Below are 25,946 nucleotides of genomic sequence, written 5' to 3'. Positions count from 1 at the left end.
TGTTATCATAATTTTGTTCGTTTGCTATTTCCAACAGCTTTTCTTTATGGCATACAGTTCTGCGGAATAGCTGGATGCCTGGTTTGGAAGTTTATATTTGTATTCCTATTTTTAAGTCCTGTATATACACGGCAGAGCCTGCGCCATCCTTGCTTCGTGAGCCATCAGTGTAAATTCTTAGATAGTTTTCATATTTCTTTCTAATTAATTCTAGAAATAATGCTTTAAATGGCTTCAGGTGGGAGTAATGATTTTTTCCCAACTGTGTCATCAATCTGTAGTTCAAATGATATTTTTAAGTTCTTAAGCAGTAGGGGGCTATCAACGAATTCCAAAAGATTTGAATCACTTACTGCAATATTGTTTAGATTCGCCAGATTATCTACTGTGTTCACCAGTTCCATGTATAGAGGTTTGGTTTTTTTGACCCAGTACTTATGATGATAAGCTACTGCATGTAAATATCTTATATTCACATAGCATGGGTGTTGTGGATTACTTAGTGTTTTAAACCAATATTTTCTCTGTTAAAGAATTCTCTCCTTATATGTAAGGGAGGTAATGCTGCCTCTGCATGCAGAGTATTAGTTGGGGAAGATTTCATAGCTTCCGAGAATGCATCTTAAAGCATGGTTTTGGACTATTTGTAGGCTTTTAAGGTTGACTTTTGGGGCATGACCAAAAATAAAGCAACCATACTCCAGCTTAGATCTAATTACACTTTTATATACCTTTGTTAGAAGCTGCGGGTGGACACCTAGCCTCCCACAAGCCAGTGACCTCAGGATGTCAAGGTCTTTTAGGGATTTGCTTACCAGTGGATTTGGATGTGCTCCTTAAAGTTTAATTTATTATCGATTATAATACCTAAGATCTTATGGCTATTGACTACAGGAATGACTTGATTGTCAACAGTCAATGTGGGATTTAAATGATTTCTTTCCCTTCCTTCTACTTATTTACGATAATTTTACACTTTCTGGATTTAATATTAAGTGATTACCTTTAACAGGTATTGTTTCAAGGGCTGGACAAGGGCCTTCTTGGATCCCAGCTTGGCACTGAATTGTCTTAGGCTCTTTATGACTAATAGATTAAGAGGTTTATGTCATCTTGCGTACAGTAGAGGTTGTAACCTTGTCCCCCTTGGCATATACCTACCGATGTCTGCAGTATACAGTGAAAATAATATTGGACTTGAGCACACACCGCCTGGGGAAGTTGCCGTCTATATGCAGTTCTGGATGAAGGTACCCTGAATTGCTGGATGAAGGTCAACCTTCTACAACTAAGAAATAAACCCATTTAAAAATGTGCAATTATAAATTTTGTTGGGATTCCTAAAAACATAATAACTAACATTACTTGCAAGTGTTTGGTAATGCGAGACCTGAGTCATGAAGAAGGCGCTTACTTAAAGTACCAGGGTAAGCAACAACTGCAGTTCTATATCGTTTTGTAAGGGCTTACCTGAGCTTTCGGTTATCAGGGTCAAGACAGGGGGAAAGTCATTGCTTCCTTCCACTCTTCTTTTTAGAAACCAAATTGGTTGTCAGGAATAAGATTTATGTTCCTTAAGTCGGTAGAACCATTCTAGGCGGTATTGTAATCATTAAAGTTGGAAATTATCTCTTTCCATCAATACAGGATATTAATGATATAGGCCTATATGGAGTTTTCAGATGTCCTATCTTTTTGTTTGGTTGTTAATATACCCTATTACCATTTTAATGTTTTTTCAGGTATTCCCGGGATGCTCTTTCCCTGCCAGATGTTGTTTAACAGAACAATTAGCAGAAGGGTTTTTTGGCTGAAGGGGGCAACATTCTTTAAGATTAAATAGTTAATAATACCATCCAATCCAGGGGCGGTGGACTTGGGAACCTAGATTTGATTGGCATGTTCCAGTTCGATTTCTTTGAATTCCACCCTTCAAGTTGGTGGATTATTTAACTATTTTTCCATGAAGATGGGGAGGGATCAATTTCTTGATTTTTTTCTGGAACATAATCTGTGGGAGGAATAGTTTTTCAATGAATTTAAATAGCTTCAGGTCCTTTGTCATTTGTCTAAATACCTTTTCGAAACTATTTGGAAGCCATTCTTTCCTTGCATTTAGTCCATTTATCATTTGCCATATTTGAGAGTTAATTATTATAATTTTAAATCTTTCGTCATAGTGAACTGGCCAATGCAGATTGTTTTAAGCTTTGACTATGATTTGTTTTGCTTCATAATGAGCTTTTTTTGTAGTGGACTATTAGTTAAACAGGTGTCATCTCCTTCGTAAATTGGCTAACAATACCTTCTTCTGATGGCAACTTGCCCTGGAACACGTCTGGTGTTCCCACACAGGATATTGTGAGTTTAAAAAAAAAACCAATACCTTTTGGGACCATTGTGGATATTTTTGGGCACTCGCCATTTATAAATTGAATTTCTTTCAGAACTTTTCATAAAATCCTCATATTCTATGTCCACCTTTGGCCTTGACAGTTAGAATTTGTACAGGAGTGCTTTCTCGGCAGTAATTGGAGAAGTGCAACACCAAGTCTGCTTTTTTTATGAAGATTTCTCATCCCTGGAAACTTGCCTGGTCTAAAAATGGATGTGGGGATTATTTTGGTTTTGAAACATTCATATCTATTAACAATAGGGTAGTGGTCACCTACCCATCGAGTCCCTTCGATCACTTTCCAAGAAAGGAATCCTCTGTTTCAGTTTGAAATGTTGCAAAAGGTAAGATCCAATGGTAGAGGGTCTCCCCTAACCAGGGGATCCTAAACTTGTGGTACTACTGATTTTATCATTGAGGAGAAATATAATGTGGAATCATTAGTAAGTATTGAAAATTTGATATTCCTCTATAATCGCTTCCGCCCATCACTGGACCAGTAGGGGTGTTTAGGCGTTAAATGTCCCCACATAAGAATATTTTTATTTGAGAATCTCTTTTTAGCAAAAGAAAATAATTTTGTTCCATAGAGTTTTGGAATCTAACTTTGTATTGGAGGCGCAATAGAGCAGTTTGTATATAAATAAGCGATTTTTTCTAAGTTTAAATATTTCAATGACCTGTAAACTGGATTGGATCAGTTTTCCAGGCCCTGGGAACTGGTACCCGAAAACTTTACATTCCTAGAGATTTGTGTACTAGGATTTTGCCTGTACCCACCATACCCCATCATATCTGTCATTCCTTACCGTGCTGACAGTTTTTAAAGGGTAAAAGTTTTTCTTCTGGATATAAACCAGGTCTCCTGGAGGTAAAACAATGAGTTTTTTATGTTATTAATTGTAAACAAAATGTTTCTAACTTCAGCCCCCGCAGGCCCGTATTTGGGAACTTTAAGAGACTGAATATTCCATTGTCATAATCCTAAAGGAGGTGGATTGTTTGTCATTTACTGACGATGTCCAATACCCACTGACAAGCCTACGTGGGAGGCTAGAATCTGTTTTAATGATTTTACTAGAACTATATTGACCGCTTGCAATTAACTATCAACAATTTCAATAGACGTGAACGAACACCGACGCGTGAAGTTAACGTCACTTTAATCGTCCCAGACCGTAGTGCATCAATGTTGTCAGTCCCATCAATTCTGAAAGCGTTAACCAAAAATTCCAAAAAACTGAGATAAATTTGGTAATAATACTAATTATAAAAACGATCTTTCGCAAAATCAACAACAGTTTTTTGTGTATTTTATTACTTTCCTTCCACAAAGGTATTTATCCCCAATGTAAATGTAGTCCATAAATAGAAGATCCCGAATATAGGCTAATAAGTAAAAACCGTCAGGGAATGTTATCGCGTAAAATGGAACGTTCTCGTAATAAAAAGCCACTCCTGAGAATTAAAAACAAACAAGTGCCCGCAATGAAACTTTGTAACACAGCATGCTCTGGTAAGTCTGCACTTTTAATATAACCAACGTCAAAAAGGGTGGTGTCGGCCTTCTAGAGGCCCTATCGTCTAATTTAAAATGCACACGTATAGACGGACGTTCTCAAGTAAAAGGTTCACTCCTGAAGACTAAACCAAACAAAGTGCCCGCAATGAAAACTAGTTTGTACACAGATGCTCTGTAAGCTGCAGCTTTAATATACCCCAACCGTCTCAAAAAGTGGTGTCGGCCCGTCAGAGGTCCTATCCGGTCCTAAATTTTAAATGCAAATCCGTTAGAAACGGACGTTTTCTCAAGTAAAAGTCCCACTCCTGTAGACTTAACCAAACAAGTGCCACGCAATGAAACTGTTGTTACACCAGGTTGCTCAATAACCTGAAATGTTTAATAAGAAAACCAATGGGCGTCAAAAATGTGGTGTCAGGCCGTCCAGAAGGTACCTAATCGTCCTAAATTTAAAATGCAACCGTTAGAAACGGGCGTTCTCGTATAAAAGTCAACTTCCTCGAGACTAAACTCAAACAAGTGCCGCCCCCCGCAATGAAACTTTGTAACACAGATGCTTCTGTAAAGGGCTGCACTTATTAATATACCAACGGTCAAAAAGGTGGTGGTCGGGCCGTCAGAGGTCCTAATCGTCCCTAATTATTAAAATGTCAGCCGTGTATGACGGACGTTTCTCAAGTAAAAGTCCACTCCCTGAGACCTTAACCAAACAAGTGTCCCGCAATTAAAACTTTGTACCTAGGTTGCTTCAATAACCCCCTGAATGTTAATATATCCAAACGTCAAAAATGGTGTGTGTCCGGGGGCCGATCAGAGGTTCCTAGCTCGTCTAATTTAAAATGCAGCCCGTTAAGAAGACGGGGCGTTTCTCAAAATAAAAAGTCAACTTTCAACTTACAGAGTGTACAGGTTAAGTGTATTTAGTGACCTACACCTCCAACTTTTGTTGTTTAAACACTCTCGCTCGACATCTTGACTGTCCCAATTAAGTTTAACAGAAACAGGTGAAACGTGTGGTGTTTTTCATATTAAAAAAATTAATATTATTTTTGTTTCAGCACAATAAATTATAGCTCATTCGTATGAACATAGCAATAATATGGGTTTATGTGTAAGATATAAGAATCGAACGTTTTGTGTAGTTGAGTATGTAACTAGAACTTAGTGGTTTGCCAACCCCTATCGTTATCCATACCTAACCTCACAGAAAAGAAACAAACCAAGCGCTTATTCCAAATGTTTATATTTCTCTAGTATTTTAGTTTTTTAATGTTTACCATTGTCAAACTTTCTTCTTCCATAGATTTTGTACATTTCGTTTAACCTTCTTTACCATTATTTTTAGAAACATTGTTTAATCTTAATCCTGTCCACATGCAAATTTTAAACCCTATAGAATAGTTTATTCCGCGCACGTTTAGGCTGGACCTGAGATGTCCGAATCAGGTCCAGCCAATCCAAGCCAAATGGCTACTAATGATTTGGAGCTTGAAAAAAGCCGTGGAATCTATTATGAATCCAAATGACCCCATTAATATGGATTTAGATCACACTTATTGTAGTAATGCTAACATTGACAGTAAAGAGTTAAAGCGGAAAAGAGATCAGGCCAATGAGGAGTATAATTCTAATAAAAATGGGTTAGCTGCCAAAACTAATGCTAAAAAAAGTTTTATCAAAAGGTACTATACAGCTAAAAATAAAGGACCATATGAAATAATTATTCAACATAAAGATAAACACAAACTAAAAATCCATTTTCAAGTGGGAAAAATAATCAAACAACACCACAATGATATAGATTTTTAATTACACGTGCTGGTAATAATCTATCAGTCCATTTGCAAAAATTTTCACTGCTGCAAATAACTTAATTGATTCACATCAATAAATGAACTACAATGTTTTTGTACCCACCATCAGAATTTATTCTGTAGGAGTTGTATATGTAGAACCTGAAGTAAGCGAGGATGAAATACTAAATGAATCTGTAAGTGAACACCCTCTAATTCAAGTTCATAGAATTAAAAGAAGGGTAAACAATAATTTGGTTGATACAAAACTTTGTAAAAATAACATTTGAAATCAGATAATCTTCCAGATTTTATTAAACTTAATTTTTTTTAAAAAAAAAATGTTCGTATGAAGGTTGAAACTTTTGTTATTCCTGTTAAACAGTGCTACAGATGCTTTTCATACGGACACGTGGCTAATTCACCATGTAAAAATGAAAGATTATGCAGAGATTGTGGAGACAAATTCCATTCGGAAATCTGAACCTTGTTCACAACCTAAGAAATGTGTACATTGTTATGGTCCACATAGTAGTTCATCGAAGTTTTTGTCCGGAGTTCAAAAGGCAGAAACTTATTAAAAAACAGAAATGAGCGTCAATAAGGAAGATTATTTTACTGCTAGTGCACACTATCCCTATAACCTATAAAATAACAAGAGATAACCGTTTTATAAAACAATCTTAATGCAGAAAAAATTAAAACAAACAATGATTCGGATTATCCAGAACTACCTGTAAACTGGCAATAACAAACCATCTTACTACCATCCTAATAATAGATTTTCACCTCTGAGTAATTTAGTTGAAAATGATAATAGTGCTAGTTATTAGTGCCTACAACATATAGAAAACCTAAATCTAAAGTAAATACCTTCAGTTACAGTAGTAACATGAACTCCAGACAAATCCCTTCAAATAGATTTGGTAACACAAACCAAGCCAAATCAAGATACAGGTTCAGACAACATCGAAGAAAACATACTCTAACGCTATCAACAGACAATGAAAAGTAATAGAGAGCAATTAAAAACCCTTTTGCAGGATAAAATTTACGAGTTAAGGTGTAAATGCCTTAAAAATTAACCTATCAAATACTAACACAGCAAAAAACAAATTGAAGAGATCTTTTCTTCTTACCTTATAGGCATAAATAAAGATAACACAAGCAAAGGTGAAAATGTAAGACCTCCTGAAAAACCGAACAAATTAGTTATAAATAGTAAAGGCAATAGCTTTACTAAAAATAAATAATGTCATCCTTACTTAACCTTCATCAATCTAATTTTGAGATCACTGAAACTAAATTATTAAAACTAACAATATTAGCAACAATGGAAATACATAATTTAAAAGTATTTCAGTGGAATGCCAGGTCATTGAAACATAAATGGCCTGAGGTAAAGCAATTCTTTTCCAATCAGGGTCATTCATATTGGTGCGGTACAAGAAACTTGGGCTAACCAATCATGACAAGTTGATTGACAACAATTATTATCTACTAAGACTAAGACAGATTGATGGATATGGTGGCATAGCACTAATTAGTACACAAAGCCATAACTACTCAAGTAGTTTAGAGAAATTAATACAGAATCTACCCAACTCCTTAGTATTAATTACCCACCGACCAATTTGAAGTATCCAATTAAAATCATAAACTTGTAATAGCACCAAGAAGAAAATAAACAATGAATTTTGGTTTGAAAATTTATTTTCTGATGATAAAGGGTATACTCTAGTGTGCGGTGATTTCAATGCCCACCACCCCTTTTTTTTGGGGTTGCAATAATAAAGCTAACAGTAGAGGTAATGATATATACAACCATTACAATAACTCCCTATTCATACTTGCAAACTCAAATAATCCAACCACAGCTTCCAGCTTTATACCATCAACAGTCTATAATAGATTTAACATTTGTTTCACCTAAGTTATACTCAACGATGCTCAGTTTGGGATGTATTGCATGATCCAATGGGGAGTGATCATTTTCCAATTACAATCAGCTTTCAAATTAGTCAATTGTATTCTAACATAAAATCTAAACAAGAATTATACTAGAAATGTTAAGAGAGCTAATTGGGAAAGTGTATACAAACTACATAGAGCAGGTGTTAGCGGATATCCCTGACCATTCATCGGTAGATATAAATAAATTTTATAACTTAATGACAGAGGCAATAAATATGGCAACTCCTTGTGCAAGAAAGGCAAACATTGTTGAAAAGTTAGGTTTTGTTCCTAAAACTTGGTGGACTGAACAGTGTTCTCTGGCAGTTGCTCAGAGGAGGCTGTCTTTTAAAATATTTAAACAAAATATGACTGCACTTACATATAGAAATTATCAAATTGCTCAACACAAAGCTCAGGTAGTAATTCAACAAGCGAAAAAACAGGGTTGGTCTAATCTATGCAATCAGATTAGTGACAGAAAGTCATCAACCTATGCTTGGAAAAATTATTAACAAACTAAGGAACAACACAATGGCCCACAATCATGAATTTGATAATAATACTGAATTGGCAGAAAAATTTATGAGTCATATTGTTCCAGATTATGTAGCTCAAGTCAATGAAATTAACTACCCCATAAATCAATATTTACCAGTCAAGGAAGCTTTCTTGAAGATAGTTTTTAATATGAAAGAACTTCATAATGCTATTTATTCTAAGAAAAAGGATACATCCCCAGGATTAGATGGAGTCACATATAGTATGATAAAGAACCTCCCAATGAGTGCACTCTGTATTCTGCTAAATTGTTACAATAATATATGGAACTATAAAGTGGAATTACCTAAACAATGGAAAGAAATTAAAATAATAGCTATTCTTAAACCTAATAAAAATAAAGGTAATGAACAGTCATATAGGCCTATCTCATTAATCTCCTGTCTAATGAAGATCATGAATACAATGATCAAGAATAGGTTTGAGTGGCTAATTAACAAGCAAAAATTAATTCCTGAAAATCAATTTGGATTTCGGAAGAAGCGTGGCTGCTCAGATTATTTACTTACCTTAACCACAGATATACAGGTTGCGCTAACTCAAAGAGAAAATGTTATTGTTGCAGCACTTGACATTTCAGGTGCTTATGATAATGTAGCTATTCCACTCCTACTGAGAAAATTATACATGCAAGGTATACCAACAAAGTTTATACATCATTTTAGTAAATGGCTCATAGGAAGAAGTCTACATCTGATTCTTCCAAATGAAACAATTACCAGACATGCCTACAAAGGTTTGCCTCAAGGAAGTGTAATAAGTCCTCTTCTTTTTTCATTGTACGTCTCTGATTTAAAGAACATCCTACCTGAAGAAATACAGACAGTACAGATTTGCTGATGATATATCTCTTTACACTTGTCATAAGAACTATGACACACAGCATTCAACAATATGCAAATTGCACTCAACAACATTGTTTTTAAAAGCTTTGATAAACTATATCTTGAGCTTAATGCCACCAAAAGTAATATTACAGTATTTTCAAGTAAAAGAAATAATGATAATGAACAGTACGGATATTTTTATGTTAATGGTCACAAAGTAACACCTAAAAATACTATCAAACTGTTAGGTTGTGACAATAGATAATAAACTGTCATTTTCAGATCATATAAAATAACCTATGCATCCAAATGTCAAAAAGAACTTAAATATCCTTAAACTGTTAGCATGTGGAAGACAGGGATCTCATCCGGACTTCATAATTAAAGTATACAGAAGTCTCATACTGGCTAAACTGGATTATTGTAGTTTTTTGTTTGGTCATGTATCTGCAAAGTTACTAAATAAACTTGAAGTTATACAAAATCAAGCCTTGAGGATAACCATGGATGCATTTAAATCTACACCTATCATAGCTTTACAAACCGAAACCTCTACATTACCATTAAGTATGAGGCGTACTGCCATTGCAGAAAGAGTCATATACAAAATAATATATGATGAAGAACATCCAGCACACTATAAAATTAATTATCTCAATCTATTAATCAGCATGTCAAGTTATTGGAAGAATAGGAAAAATCCCTCTGTATATAAAAGCCATACATAAGATTGGTGAAGTGGATCATAATTACTTTGACCATAAACTTAAAAATACCAAACCACTGGGATTTGGACTGTCCAATTTTATTGACTAATCCAAATGTAGTATTTAATACATTAATAGATAATGAAAAGATTACAGTAAAAAGACCTGTTAATGCGGCGGTAATCCATCAGGGAATAAATAGAATGTTTTGTAACAAAATATAAAGATTGTTTGGCAGTTTTCACAGATGGTTCAAAATGCAATGAAAAGGTTGGAGCTGCTGTTTATATTCCATCACTACAAATAGAACACAAATTTAAGCTAAGCCAGTATATGTCGAGTTACTCTGCAGAAATATATGCAATTTATTTAGCAGTTGAGTTTGTTCTACCATTAAATGAAGTCAGCATAGTTATATGCACTGACTCTTTAATCAGCCATCATGGCATTGGAAAACTGCAGTAAGGGACATAAAGAAAATGGTATTATCATGATGATTTTTTAAACTGTTGGTGGAAACACAGAAAAGAATATATATTCAGTGGATACCTGGACATATAGGAATCCATTATAATGAAAGGGTGGATAAATTAGCTAAGGAAGCAGCTAATGATGGAGTGGAAACACAATACCTGCCAGTACCTATTGATGATTTTTAAAGCCTTCCAGAAAAAATTTTATGGTTTACAATTTACAAACCTCTTACAACAATCCTCAAAAGCTGGGTGGTTTAAACAGATACAGAGCCAATTTACAAAATACCCATGGTTTAAATCATGTAATTTTTAGCAGGTGGGAAATCATTAATATCAGTAGATTGAGGCTTGGTCATGGCAATGTAAATTCATGTCTATACAGAATAAAAAAATACTTCAACTCCGCTATGCCTAAACTGCACAATGGCTAAGATAGAGACAATGGAACATGTTTTGCTGGAATGTCCCAAGTACTCTTATGCCAGGCAACTTAGTTTAACAAGAAAGTAAATCAATCAAGATACAAAGCCAATCAACAGAATTCGAATATTATATTAATACGATTTGCTGTGAAAAGCAGACACTCAAATTTATAAAGAAATTAATGATTTTTTAAAAATAGTAAGTAGAACCATGTAAAATTTGATTAGGTTGTGGAACACTTAGAATACATGCAGTGGCAGTGAAAAATATCAAAATCACTATCATATAATCCAATCAAAGAGATTTCCTTAGTTTTTCCTTCTCCTAACTAACCATAAAATTTCACAGAACATGTTACAAATTATGGTTCTAGGGTATGGATTTTACTCTACATAACCTTCATAGAAAAACAAACAAAATGAAATAAACATCTGATAAGCTAATAGCAATATAGTAAATTACAAAAAAAGAAGAAAAAAAAACACATGAATTGGTAAATGCAAAGACTAACTAATTGTTCATAGCTTGGCCGGCAACCACAAGGTTCATATGTAAAAAGTGAATACGGCAAATAACTAGAAAGAAGACATAACAAGTGTACTACGTGGCCGCATTATAAGATTATAAAGGCCAGCCAACAGGCAAAAAGAAAAAAAAAAAAAAAAAAAAAAAAAAAAAAAAAACCTATGTGAGCTTGTCGGTTAGTCATAATATACACAAACAAGTTGTGTTATAACCTTATATGGCCGTTAGTAAATAATATAGGACATGCTAAGGATCCTAATATAGAAAACATATTGAGGAACGAATAAAAAAGGTGTTCTATGTTTTTCAATTTTCTGTTTTTTTTTTTTTTTCATCTTTGCTCAGTATACTTAGTTCTTCTTCTCTCCTTTTCCCCACACCAGTGAGGAGGGAGTGGCTAAAAGAAAGATAATTTTCGTTGGTCTGTCCGTCTCATTTGCCCAAGCCGCTATTCCTATTCCTAATCTTAGTCTCAATCTCAAAGTACTATGTGAATAGAGGATTAGTATTTTTGAGCTAAAACGTGGTCAAAAAATTAGAAATGGTAAAAAGGGGCCAAAGAGCCAATTTGCATTGTGTGAGCACATTATCTTCAAATTGACAAATATATTTATATTAATGGACAAGATTTATGCTCCGTTTAATAGAAAAATAAGATAATTTTCTTAAATTACACTAAAAAAACATTGTGTTGAATATTACAAAACTAATGTACTCTATTTTTGTCCTAGTTTTGTTTTTTTAGTATAAAAAGCTCAAGCTAGTTGCGTTAATTTATAGAATGACTGATAGAAACTCCAATGCGACTTATAAGTGAATATAGTAAATTATAAATAAATGTATTTGCTCTGCAATGCAATGAAGGTTAGTTAACTTTGTCTGTTCAGAGTTATAAGACACAAGTGTGTACAGTAGATTATATGATTTTCCGTAGTATTTATAATTTGTTCCATTTTCAACTATCATAAAGTTAATATTTAGTATATTACTATTTTCTCTTATTGATGCGTTTATTTATGTAATTTTGAAATAATTTATTATACCCCAGAAAACGCAAAGAACTACACCCAGAAGATATTTTACCACTTCAAATCTCGATAAATAGATAATATTGCACTAATTTATTTATCAATTTTTCCATTATTGGGCTCCAAATTGTCGAGGTATGGTATACAGCTTTCAAATCGATTATTGATCGTGTGGGTGGTTTGCAAAGGGGAACTCTTTTTCAAGTGTCATGTGTGATATGGTTAGGCATTTCCAATAGTCTTTTATTAATTAAATTATCAGTTACCCGCGATTTCTGATGGAGCTAAAAGGTATGTCATAGGTATAATAAACACTCCTGAAAATAAGTGATGGTCACTGAAATATATTCGTGTCCCGATATTTTGGGTCAGTAAACAAGTCTAGTGAATTTTTTACAAAACCCTAGAATCGACTGAGCACAACCACATCACTTTCTTTCTACTTTTCTTGATAGTGACAATTGCTCTACAGAAATATCATTCTCTAAGCTGAAGCTGATTAAGAACAGATTCTGGACCTGTACGTCAGAAGACAGGCTACACTTTTTGGCCTTGTTTAATATAGAACACAACATTCTGAGACAAGTCAGCCATGAAAAATATCATAAACAAACTTTATTGCAGAGATTAGATGGAAACTAATCAGCAAAGGTGACTGAATGAACATGATTTCCAATAATATATTTAATTTATATCTAAAGATTTATTCATAATTTCTTAATATTGAATTGTACTTTTCCTTGTTTACTTTACCAATGCACATTTAAAGTTATGTTTTATTTTGTGGCTTATCTTTACCTAAAATAACTTGAGTTAAATATTTAACAATATTAAAGTTATCTAATGCCATATTTTTTCTAATCTATATTGGTAGAAACATTATGTTATTACTGATGAAGCAATTAATATTTTTTCAGGTAAGACAATATAGAATATTTTAGCGCAAATACCCTTAAAAATCGCCATTTTGCAACTAAATGTTCAAATATTCCCGAGGGAGGCCCCCCGGATCCTCCTTTCATTGGAGGTATTCCATATACCACAAACCACGATCCCAGGGCCTACATTACAGGATGGAGCCTAGGGGCTTGTATTTTTAAATCCGGCCCTGGTCAAAAACTTCCGATTTAAGAAACAATAAATAAAACCGATTATCAAAATAAGCCATCCCGCTTTCCACTCTTTAAGTAACTGCATTAAAACTGCTGTAACCATTCTCGTCCTGTTAATGTCAGGTGTGTGAAGCATTCCCTGCTGTTGTGTAGACTAGAGTGAAAATGCCCATTATTATGAACTGTGAGGTAAGTTTATGATGCGTTGGAAGAAAACCACATCTCAACATCTTGTTTCGTCTCATTGCTCCATGTAATATTCAAAACGACTCCTAAAGGAGCATTTTCTGGAACCCTGATATATTCCAACTTGGAATGTCGCATATCAACTCTGAGGTAACTTACAGTGATTTTATACTATTCAAAATCTTTGTATTTAATAAGGACGGCCATTCCCAAAGCCAAGCAGGAAAAGTTACGTTTTCTGGGATTTCTGATTTAAATTGTCATAAATGTAAGAAAACAGCACCTCCACAATTTTTTCTGGGTTCTTTATATGGGCTTATACCAAAACTTCTCAGCTGATTTGCTGGTTATATACATATCCAATGCTTAAAAAAATTAAATGTAGAGACTACTCTGTGGCAGCGTTATATTCGTTTTTCAAAAAAACTCATCAAAATCGGTTTTGTAGATTCAGAAACATCGTTAAAGATACTTAAAAAATACCACCAAGAGAGACGTCCCAAGAATTCTAAAGACAATATAGTTTCAAGAGTCAGAATTTATATTTGTTTGTAATTGAATTGTATTTTCTTTCAAATGTTATTTCTTTGGAAGTCACAATTTGGTAATAAGATTAGTTTTTGAATGGAGGTATTAGATAATCACCACAAAAAATCCTGAACAATTGTTGAAAATATAGGCAACAACACATACACATGAACATAATGTACTGCTTATTTTAGTTTATAATATTAATTTTATTTAAAAATCATTTAAAGAAATGTTAATTGATATGACCTTTTGAGCTGTAGGCAAAATTAGTGTCCAGTCTTTGTTACATTTTTGAAGGAGCGTACTTTAATTTTGCCTAGTATAAGTACTGAAGCAGATATATATCTTAGTATTCACTAGAAAAAATGAACTTGTTTAAATTCCTTGTCATAGTCAACCTATACCTTTTTTAGTGCTCAATTTAGTGCTTAATTATTAGTGATTGTGTTTTGTCTAAAAGACTGTAATTACTAGGATGAATACAACACTGATGATTCATTACAGAATTCATCATTCAATGTATTTTTAACTCATATAAGACCAATGCTTAGATGGCTCCATGTTCAAATCGAAGTTCACAGCCAACATTTGTAATAGACAATTGTAAAATTTTTTTGTTACTGATTTATTGTTAATCCAAAAACACACACTACTCGACTGTGTACTGAAACATAAGCTTCATAAAATATGAAAAATATTAGTTTTTCAGCTGGAAGTTGTTTAACCTTTATGTAATTCATAATAGCCAATAACCTAATGTAAACTTTCACATAAACAGTCATTACCTCACTTCTATAAAAGGTAGAAACTTCAAAATGGTTTCATTTTGGTAACATACGAGATTTAGTTCATTATTATTTACGTTAAAGTCGACTGTAATAACAACAGGGATTGCTTAGTTGACAATTAATGTCTCTAGCCTTGTGATTGGATAGTCAGAGGACAATCGAGAACATTGGTGATGAGATGGGTGGGTTAGGGAAAGAGTCGGTGTAAAAACCTCCGACACACGCATCTCTGTTTTGTGGATTTAGTTTAGGTGTGATATGTCCAGTCCTAATTATTCTAGAAGTATGCATGAAGTTTTTACGTAAGTAGCTCTATTATAGTCTACTTAGGATTTTAATATGGAAAATTTGTTGCCAACCAATGTTAGGTCTCTTTTACAGGAACTATTGTATTATTTTACTCCAAAAGGGGGAATTAAGAAGATTTGGAAATTACAATATAATTAACACAAGTAAGACAGTATATGTTATTGCAAGTACTGTTGAAGTAAAGTTCTCAATTTTAATATTAGTTAAAGGTTATTAGCAATTGAATAGATATTTAGTATAAAACAGTCAAAAATAATTTGAATATATCAAGAAATCAAGTTATTAGTAAATATTATTGGGTGAAATATAGTTAAATTACAGTATTAAATTTGAAGCTGTACCGTCAGTAAACAGGTAGTGACAGACGTGATACAAAGAATTTTTCAGTGAATTTTTAGTTTCAGTTTTATTTTTTGCTTCACTTAAAAAAAAGAAAGCACATTTTATTTTTAATTGAATTTGAAATTTTATTTTATTTGAATCTTATAAGAAAGATAACTTTTTTAGTTCAGTTTTAATTTTTATGCAGAATCAACTTTTAATTTATTTTATTTAAAACAAGAAACCCTTTTCTTGACAAAACTTTTATAACACAAGTGGTTTTGTAAGGTATTAAATCTAAATTTGCGTAACTAGATCAAGGATCTTCATTCGATGCCGATTTTAATTTGAAGTTCTGAAATAGTAAAAATAGTTGCAATACTTTGAAAAATAGTTTGCTTTAAAGAAAAATGTTTAAATGTATTTATATTTCAACCCTATGACTTATTTACACTACCCGTTTTTATGGTTACGTAAATTGTTTATTGCAATGCATTTATGCATTAAAAATAATTTATAATATATGACCAGTGCTACTAATGTTGAATGTTTCACCCTTAACAGTTATGAAATTATATGTGGAAAAAAAGAGACAACTATACGATGTCCAATGTCTTATATTTTCACAAACTTGTTTAAGTAATGTTTCCCGTCTCTTGATATCTCCACGTTCTTCAGTTGTTCTAAGCAATTTTATTCTTTTATTAATAAATTTTTTGATCATTGTCCACTGCAGTTTATCTACATTTTTAAAAACAGACTGCTTTGTAGATGATTTTAAGTGATTTGAGGTGGAACCGTGGTATGTTGATTCAACCTGGAGAAATTTCAACAAATCGTGAGATGATTTTATATTGTCGATGGAGTGCTTGTATTTTTTCTGACAACCATCTTTCTTTTGAGATGTTTTTCCATTCAATTTCTGTTTCAATTTGCTTCTTATGATTGACCAAATGATTTTCAGTGTGTTCTCTATATAAACCTTTGTTCTTCTTGAAATGCTTTGGTTGAATGGATTCTGAAAAGAAAACAATGTTAAAAAAATAACACAGTGATATATGATCAGGATAATGCCAGTATGTAGTTAGGAATATGGTTTTACATAGTCACTTTAAAGTACATAACTGATAGACAGGAATGTAATTTAAGTAGTGTTGCTATTCTGCGTCTACTGCAGCTAATGATAATTTGTCTACAAAAATGGTGGTACATAAATTTACTGATCACTAAAAAGTTTTATGGTCTTAATTTCTACATGAAAAAATGTATAAAGATAAGAAATTACTGTATTAAAAAATTATAATTCACAGTTTTATATATATACTAGCATTTGCCTGCTACTTTGCACGCAAATTTCCTGTTGAAAAACAGTACACTATATTCGTGTATTCACACTTCTTATCACATTATACACATTCCTGAAATAATTGATAGTCGTTCCTTCGTGAGCCTCTTGGCCATATTTCCTGCCTCTATCTTTCATGGTTTTTGCTAGGTGTTGATAAGTTAATCAGTACAATTAATTAATTTATGGATGAATCTAACTAATTAGGTTATAAAGAATCAAATTTGGTCTGTTAAAATTAATTTTTTGTCTAAGATATTTCCAGTATTATTGTGGAGTTTGCCTTGTGTTCCGATCAAGAAAATGTATCAACAAAAACCAATTTTGATCATAAAGCAACTTCTTTCGGCTCTTTTCATTTACCTTCGATCAATTCAAATTCAATTACCTTATGTGCAAATATTCACAGCTTTGTATAATGAGGTGGTTTTTATAACAGCGTTTAATAGTATTTTCACTGCATTAGACAGTTTGCAATCTGCATTACACTACTGATCAAGCACTTTATAATAATAATTTTCTAAATTTTAAATGTAAACAAATGTTTCTGCCTCTTTGATGAACTTCAGCTGAAAGTTTAAACTATGGCTTTCCTCAGCCAAGTCTCAAATATTTCAAGAAAATAATTGTGTATGCAACATTTCGACTGGTGTGAACTGGAAGACTTTGATTTTAGTTACAACAACGCCCATGTAAGCTTAAAAACTAATAAAACAGATGCTTGTCAATCTTTGTTTGACTCATAATTTGTGTAGTCATATAAATATGGCTTTTGTAATAATATATGTACTTTTCTATTTAAAAAATATTTTATCATGGCTCCTACCACTCCTACTGGCCAGATTTGCTTTACATTTAAAGAAACAATACCACTTATCGTTTTATATTCTTAGTTAATTTAAGAGAACAAAAAAGCATAAAGAGGGCAAAAATCCAGGTTTTAGCATGAGAATATAGATAGGTTAGATAACTTTAACATATTGTTAGGAAGGATATTCCTCTTCTTCATAAAATATGTTCTTTTTTCATTTTTGTATTTAAAGTTAAACACCATTTAAAAAATGAATACTAACGTAACTGCTTGCATATGAAACAATGTATCTTTTACTATTTTATATCATATATTAAGAGGGAAACAAAGAATACTGAGTGACACACATAATAAAAAATATGTCAAACAATAATGTTTAAAAAGTAATGTCTTTAACAAATATAGTACGAGGGTCTTCCAGAAAGTAAAGAACGTTTTGTTATAAGTCAATAGAAAACAAAAGATAAGAGCATGAAAATTTTAATTTATAAATACTTATAAACTTACTCTATTTTTCTACAAAATCGCCGGAACTGTCAAGGCACTTGTTGTAGCGTGGCACCAGTTTTTTCTATACCGACGTTATAGAATGAAGCCGCCAAGGAATGAAGCCACGTTTTTACTCCTTCTTTGAGGTCTTCGTCACCCAAAAAGTTTTTTCCGCCTAAAAAACACTTTCAACTTTGGAAACAAGTGATAGTCACTCGGAGCCAGATCTGGACTATACGGAGGGTATCCGAAGATTTGCCATTTGAAAGAATTGAGTTCTGCTTTGGTTCGTGCACTGCAATGAGACCGAGCATTGTCGTGGATCAGCACCACTTTCGACGACAGCATTCTGCGTCGTTTGTTCTGAATAGCGCGGCGAAGCCGATGCAAGGTCTCGATGTAGGCCTCTGAGTTGATTGTTTCGCCTCTCGGCATGAACTCCACATGGATTAGGCCTTTTTCGGTTCCAAAAAACTGTTGCCATCAATTTCCTGGTGTTCAAATTTGGGTTTTTCTTTCCTGTTTTTTGTTGGTGAATTCGAGTGATGCCATTCCATTGACTGGAGCTTTGTTTCCGGGGTTCGATAGGAAACCCAAGTTTCGTCACCCGTTACGATGCGGTCAAGAAACGCATCACCTTCTTCGTCATACTGAGTCAAAAAACTCAAGAGCTGCTACCATCCGTTTTAGTCTTGTGGACATCAGTCATAATCTTAGGCACCCAACGAGCACACATTTTCTGATAACCAAGACGTTTCAGTCACTATTTCGTGCAAAAGCGACCTTGAAAATTTGTGGAAAAAATTCCACTAGACCACTCAAAGTGAAACGACGGTTTTGTTGAATTTTTCCATCAACTTTCGCTGCCAACTCGTCAGTAACGAGTGACGGCCTTTCCACATCGTTCCTCGTCGTGCACATTAGTTCGACCTTCCTTAAATTGAATGCACCATTTTCCTCACTGATGACTCGTTCATCGCATTGTCACCGTAAACTGCCTTAATTTGCCTATATAATTTCAATAGGTCGAACATTCTGTGCATTCAGAAACCGTATCACACTACGCAGTTCACACTTGGCGGGATTTTCAATTAACGCCGCCATTTAAAACTTTCACAGGAGACGCAAACGTGACCTCACGGTACCGCTACTCAGCTCACACTGAGGCAGAAGGTGTGGCTAACGAATAAGCTATCTACCGCGGTGGGTGGTGGGGGAACTGCGCCGCCCGTGATGCGCAAATCGTTCTTTACTTTCTGGGAAGACCCTCGTAGAATACCTAACAATAACAAGAACAAAACTTATTAAGTAATAACAATACTAACAATTTGTATAGTAACAATAAGACGTGCAAGTATGTACATTATTTCATAAATAATAAAACTATCACAACCATAACAATAGAACAGTGTAAAACAGTTACAATATTATCTTATAAATAAAAATAAATCATTCAATGTGTTATTAAGCACTAATCTTGAGAAAGGCTGGACCAAATTGGTTAACTTTTTTTTAAATATGCATTGAAATCTGAGAAAGGTTTTGATAAAGTGAAAAACAGGAAGAGTTTTTTGGAATATTTAAGAACTTGGGAGAAGAATTAAAATTTTTAATGACACATAATAAAAAGTTAACTGACACTAAAAAACCATTGACACTTTCAGCTAAAGTTCACCAAGAAACATTTTTACACAAAAATTTTAGAAAATATTAAATATACAGTGCTTGATACTACTGATTGCACAAGTGACGAATTTAAACCATGTAATGCATTTATACATACTATTTCATCTCTGTTATAAAATCTACCTTAATGAACAAAGCTGTGAATGTTTGTTTGCACATAAGGGTATCTGAAACTGGCTGGCTCCCTTGAGATTGGATTTGGCATTTTCAGTGTGCTTTAAGGATAAACAAGGGGATGGACAAAAACAAGCTTCAGTGAGCCATTCTTTCTCAGACTACAATCAAAAAAAAACAAGACTGCTATCACGCAAAACTTATTACAAATTACTTAACTTATTATATTTTGTAATGTTGAATGGCCTTAGTTTCAATGAATTTTTCACTATGCAACTTATACCGGAAGTAGAACACAGGCTATGGAAGCAAGTGTTTTTTTCGACCAAAAGTAGTCTTTGTAAGCTTACGTATACATGCATTTTCTTTATCGGGATAAAAAATCAAAATCAATTATAGCACCAGAAATATTTCAGGTCAGAAGTAGACACTTTTTAATATAAGGTGATATTCAAGATTTACATATAATATATTTTCTTAGCGTAACAACGCAAACTTAAATGTGAAACCGTAAATAAAATTAGACAGAAAGTGAATTTAAACAGTCTGAACGTTTTTAACTTTTCAGTCGTACGTGGGTATATTTTCTTCATCATTATGAAAAGTCAAATTCATCTTATGACACTAGAGATATCTTAGACAGGACGTAGGTTACATAAACCGAAGGTAGATGTTTTTTTTGATCAAAGTATGTCTTTAAAACCTACATATGTATTTATTTTCTTTATCAGGGCAAGAAGGCAAACTCACCATATATACTGTATATAAGGCAAACCCAAATACACAATTACCAATGCAATTAAGTTTTTGAATAGGACTGTGAAACACATAACTGGTGGAATGTTAAAAGGAATACATTTGAGTAAGTCAGGACAGTCAATACAAATTTACCAGAAGCCTTCTCAAGAAAAGAGCATCTGCCAGATTTCTTATAGAGTTGAGAGAGATCAGTTTCAGATTTGCTGCTACATCCTCTCTCTATAAGAACATTAAAGTTGTTGTATACAGATTTTAGTTCCAACAACACGAACAAACCTTCTCTGCATCTCTCCAATTGTTGAATAATGGCCAGCCTGGTTAAGAGACCATACTACTCTGACATACTCAATAATATCTCTAAAGTGTATCATTCCAAGATCCCTGGTAATCATAGATTAGTGCCATTTAAAGTATAATTCAAGACAACTGGGTCAATATTATGGGAAAAAAGTAATGGTGGCACATTTTCTAGGATTTATCTTCATTGAGATGGATATGCAACATTGCTCCACTCTGAATAATTGCTGTTGAAGGTTATCACAGTCCAATTGATTTACGCACAACGCTGTAAACCTTGATGTTATCAGCAAAAAGCAAGCATTTTATGTCGACAACTTTCAACATGTCATTAATAATATAAATAGACTTAAGAACATCTAGAAAAAATTCATTATCCATCAGTATATTGAAAAGTAGGGTAAGCTGAGGGGCAAGAATAGAATGCCAAAAACCTTAGTAAACAAGGTGATATTGTACCAGGCCCAACTCCCTTATGAGGCCCCAAGAAAGCAAGCTTGCGCTCTACATCCTCATTCAACCAGTGGAGAATGGGAGTTCAACAGCAATTGCTGGTTAAGCAACCTCCATAGGAAGAAGAGTGTCAACGATAAGAACTACAAGACAAACTTTTGTACAGAAGAGATCAAGAAGGACTCCTCTTTTATTAACATATGTATTTTAACTGCTGGAGTTGGTAGGAAGATGCCATATCCAAAATTACTTGGGCCGCACTAACGTGTGCCACTGATTCAGAATCTTACCAAACCGTTTCAGGCAAGTTGAAATCCCCAAGCAAGAGAGTATTCTTAAACGCATTGCCCAGATATATTACTTTGTCCACAAGATAAAATTTAAAAAAGGTATCAATAGAGGATTGAGGCAGGTAAGTGCAAACAACCAACACGTAATTCATAGGTGAACCTAAATGATACCTTAATGATACAAACAGGCTTTTGATATCTTGTGCAGAGTAGAAGATCTCTATGGGACACAATACTGGGTTGGCTGCAACTATTACACCTACATTTTTTTCTTGTATAAAAAAAAACTCAAATGAAAGAGCAATTCCTTTGTAACACCTTGAAGGTTGTAAGGTCAAATTCAGAGTTGGTTATATCCGGTATAAGGTTTGTTTGAAGTAACGACTATGACATCACGTAAACACGTAGTGAAAGCCTTCTTAAGTAATTGTCACAAGGGCTAAGCCAGTTTGGTTATATCAAAATTGTTAGTAAATTCATGAGCGCCTTATAAGTGCTTATAGACGATTTTTACAGACATTGTATTATCAACGTTGCTTTTTAATGTCTCTATATGGGGAATATCATTCTAGTTTAGGTAAAGCTAGTCTATTCTTCCTATCCTGTCTAAACTCTTGAGTTACTATTAATTTAGTAATTAGTTATTAATAACTTGGTTATTCTTATTAGTTATTATTTATACTGAAATCTGTACAGAATTTATTATTATTATTAATTTTGGTATTGGTATCAAAATAGAAAATCAAATTCTTTTTTGGTACTGGCCCATTTCTTTATTTAAAATGGTGATACAATATTTCTTTTAAATTGGGCTATATTTTTATTTCTTTTTTAACACAGGAATTGGAATCAAATGCAGAATTGAAACTACAATATTGGTATCAAAATCGGGATAAAATAAAAAATAAAGAAAAAACAAATTATCACAATTTCTTGTCATAATTAGGTATATTACATTTTATTACAATATGGTGTGTTTAAAGTAATACTATTAAAATATTAATAACAATACTCAACTTACCTCCAATGTCATCAAATAAACCATTGTCTAAAACAGACAATACTTTCGTTTGTAAGCTGTGCTCTTTCAGGTTCAGGTAGTGAAGTTATCTACCTGTTGAAGTAAAATTACTTGGATTTTCCCTGTTGACAGAAACAGTTTTTGTTAAAATTTAATTGAATACATACAGCTGGAAAACAATATAAGACTTTACGAACAAACACTAGTTAAATATTAAAGTTTTTTCACAGGTTTACTTTTTTATAATTAAAAGAATACAGTAACATACTTACACAGATTTAAGCTTAAGATATTTAGGATTATTCAAAGTTCTCGCTAAAATCAGATGGGAGCACTCCTGCCCTCTGGCAACCAAGGGGTAGAACTGGGTTGGAGTTTTGTCCAAGAACTGATAGAGATTTTTGATACCACTCACAGGCCAGGCGCACAAGATACTGGGAAAGAGTCCTATAAGCATAACAACTTGCATACAGATAATTTTATTTAAGAATTATTCAACAAATCAATTAATTTATTATTTGTTTTACACGAAATAAACATTTTAGGATTAAAGGTATATACATTTTTTACATTAGACTCATTTTAAAACCTATACTTTCAATATTACTGTACCTGAAAATAGCAAGTACTCAGTCATTACATTTTAGCTAAGAGGTTCTGATTCCTCTTAAGTACCTGTAGATTTCTTCTCTACTCTAGTTACAAAAAAAAGACCATCAATTACAGGTTCTATGGAGTCAACTAATTCATAACGATTAATTAGTATTAACTTCTCTAACTGCATATCTACACATACAACACTGAGTGCAGTCCAATATGTTAAAATACAGTCCATAAGGTTTATACATAAAGTCAACTCTCGATTAATTGTGGTAATGGAGGGGGATATGTTCACGGATAACTCAAAATTACAGTTTAGACAAAGCAAGAAAATCATGAACTTACATTATAGCAAATACAGTATTCAAACTCTAAAATAATACCCTTGTATAAATACAATGCAAAGTTACAACACTTACTGTCTTTTAGAAGCTTAAAAATACTTGGAAATCATTGACAATATAAATTACACATGTTAAACACACAAATTAATGTAGAACTGTAATGGAAATAATTTTATATAGATTCAAAGTAATTATTTGCTTTCGGATGAATTCACTTTGATTTAAAATACAGTACAAGTCTCAATAATATGGGTCATGGGCCAATACAGTACATCCAGCAGTCCAGTTGGTCGGTCAACTGTCCGTGATATTGAGCTGGCAACGTACAGTAGTCAGCTGCCTCAATCCACCTCTACTGAATGGAATGAATACCTGTCCATTGATTATTTTTGCCGTAGTTTGAAGAAGTTGTTAACCAAATGTAGTAGGTGTGATTTTGGAAGAACAGAAACACTCAACATTAACATTAGATCAAACCCACATAATTTTTAAATGTTTCGAATACCGATGTTGAACATCTAATAAGTACAATATTGACCCGTGCAACATGACATAAAGAAGAAAATTGATCAAATTGAGTTGTTCTTCAAGAGTCCCTTGGTCAGTGTTAGAAAAACTTTGCATACTAACGAGTTTCCACACGTAGAAGATGTACTTTATGCTTGGATCATACAAAAAAGAAGCAGGGATTATGCCTATGCAATGTGATATTCTCATGAGAGGGAAAAAATTCTTTTACAACAAAATTATGAAAAAAGGATTGACTTTCGTGCAAGTGTTTCTTGGCTTGTCAAATTTAAAAAGGTGTATTTGGTGTTAAGACAGTTAACATTACACTGTGAAAAACTCAATACAGAATCTGTTTATGGCCTTTTATTGCTAAATTAAAAAAAAAAAAAACTGTTGATAAAATGGATCTAAGTCTGGATCAGTTCTATAAACGCTGAATAAAGGTGGATTGTTTTGGCACCTTTTGCCGATTGCCCAAGAACATCTCTACTTAGAGCTGAAGCTAGTGCTTCTGGCCACAGATTGACTAAAGACAGGATAACTTATATGATTTGCTCTAATACTAGTGGCACCCACAAGTTGCAAATGCTGGTCCAGTTGTAAATAAAAAAATGAGTTTTTTAGAACATTCAATGTGGCCGTTTTGTACACAACCCAAACCTAAAGAGTGGATTACCAAACACATTCCAGTGAATGGTTTTCACAAAAAATTTGTTTTATCGGTCCAGCTCAAAAAGACCTGCTGATTCTTGATAATTCTCCTGTAAATGCGATGAAAAGCAATTAAGGTCTGATGATGGTTATATCTGCACTGCAACATTATTTTTTGCCTCCAAATGTCACTCTGTTGTGTCAACCAATGGTCAGAACATTATTCAAATTTATTAAAACAAGTTGCAATATGGTAAGTTATACAGTGTTTTGTCAGAAAAGGGAAGTGTCAAGCACTGAATAACACTAACAACAAACATGTGTTTAACCTAGCAAGTACTTGAGAAAAACCTTCAACAACAGTTGTTTTGTTCATGGAATAAGTTATGGCCTTCTCTAACTTTATTACAAGCAAGTGAATAAAAATAAATAACAATGTGATGAAGAACAAAACAAATACAACAATGTTGAATTAAATGACCTAAGACAAGCAAATGATCAATGACAGACAACGACGAGATCACAGTGGACATACTCTACTACAGCAGAGACGAACAAGGTGGACTTTGCATCTACTCCCATGCACACAGGGTTATCAACAATAGAGCTCTGGAATGCTTCAATAACTGCAATAACCTGGTCTCAGATAAAAGGTAGTTTGGCAGCTGACATCCTACACTAAAAAGACCTCCAGGAAAAGGTGTTTAAACACTGTTTTAGCGCAAAAAAGCACAAATTTATTACAAACTTTTTTTCCCAATAATAATCAGTTTAGCAACATCATGCATTTTATTCTCAATTTCTCATTTTCCAATACTATGCTCTAATCTGTAGTAATGTACAGTTTTGTATTAGTATGGTGAATTATTTTTTTTTACCTAACCTCCACTAATCCGTCTCTTCTGATCCCGATATAAGGCCATATTAGTAAGATCTAATGTACTGAATATCAGTTTTGCCTAACACCAGCTTAAGACTAAGAAAATGTCTTCGTGACTTTGCAGTGAACTGATTGCCCCTCTTCCCCCATCTATATATTCTCCTCACCACTTTCATCACGCCACACTGATACACAGCACAGCGTCAGTAGGGGGGGGGGGGGGGGGTCTGGTGCTGCAG

The 25,946-nt window shown here is 33.4% G+C and overlaps 1 long non-coding RNA gene across 1 annotated transcript; it reads right to left on the bottom strand.

Moving 5' to 3' along the window:
• Positions 1-16,056: 16,056 nt before the first annotated feature.
• LOC124374339 lies at positions 16,057-22,804 on the bottom strand. The gene is made up of 2 exons (XR_006923548.1): positions 22,723-22,804; positions 16,057-16,475 (listed from the first exon to the last, which is right to left on the bottom strand). It is a non-coding gene; the product is annotated as an uncharacterized LOC124374339 (long non-coding RNA).
• Positions 22,805-25,946: the final 3,142 nt, after the last annotated feature.

Source organism: Homalodisca vitripennis, unplaced genomic scaffold, assembly GCF_021130785.1.
Source record: "Homalodisca vitripennis isolate AUS2020 unplaced genomic scaffold, UT_GWSS_2.1 ScUCBcl_7996;HRSCAF=15917, whole genome shotgun sequence".
NCBI classification, from domain to species: Eukaryota; Metazoa; Arthropoda; class Insecta; order Hemiptera; family Cicadellidae; genus Homalodisca; species Homalodisca vitripennis.
This window is presented reverse-complemented; position numbering and strand designations above follow the sequence as displayed.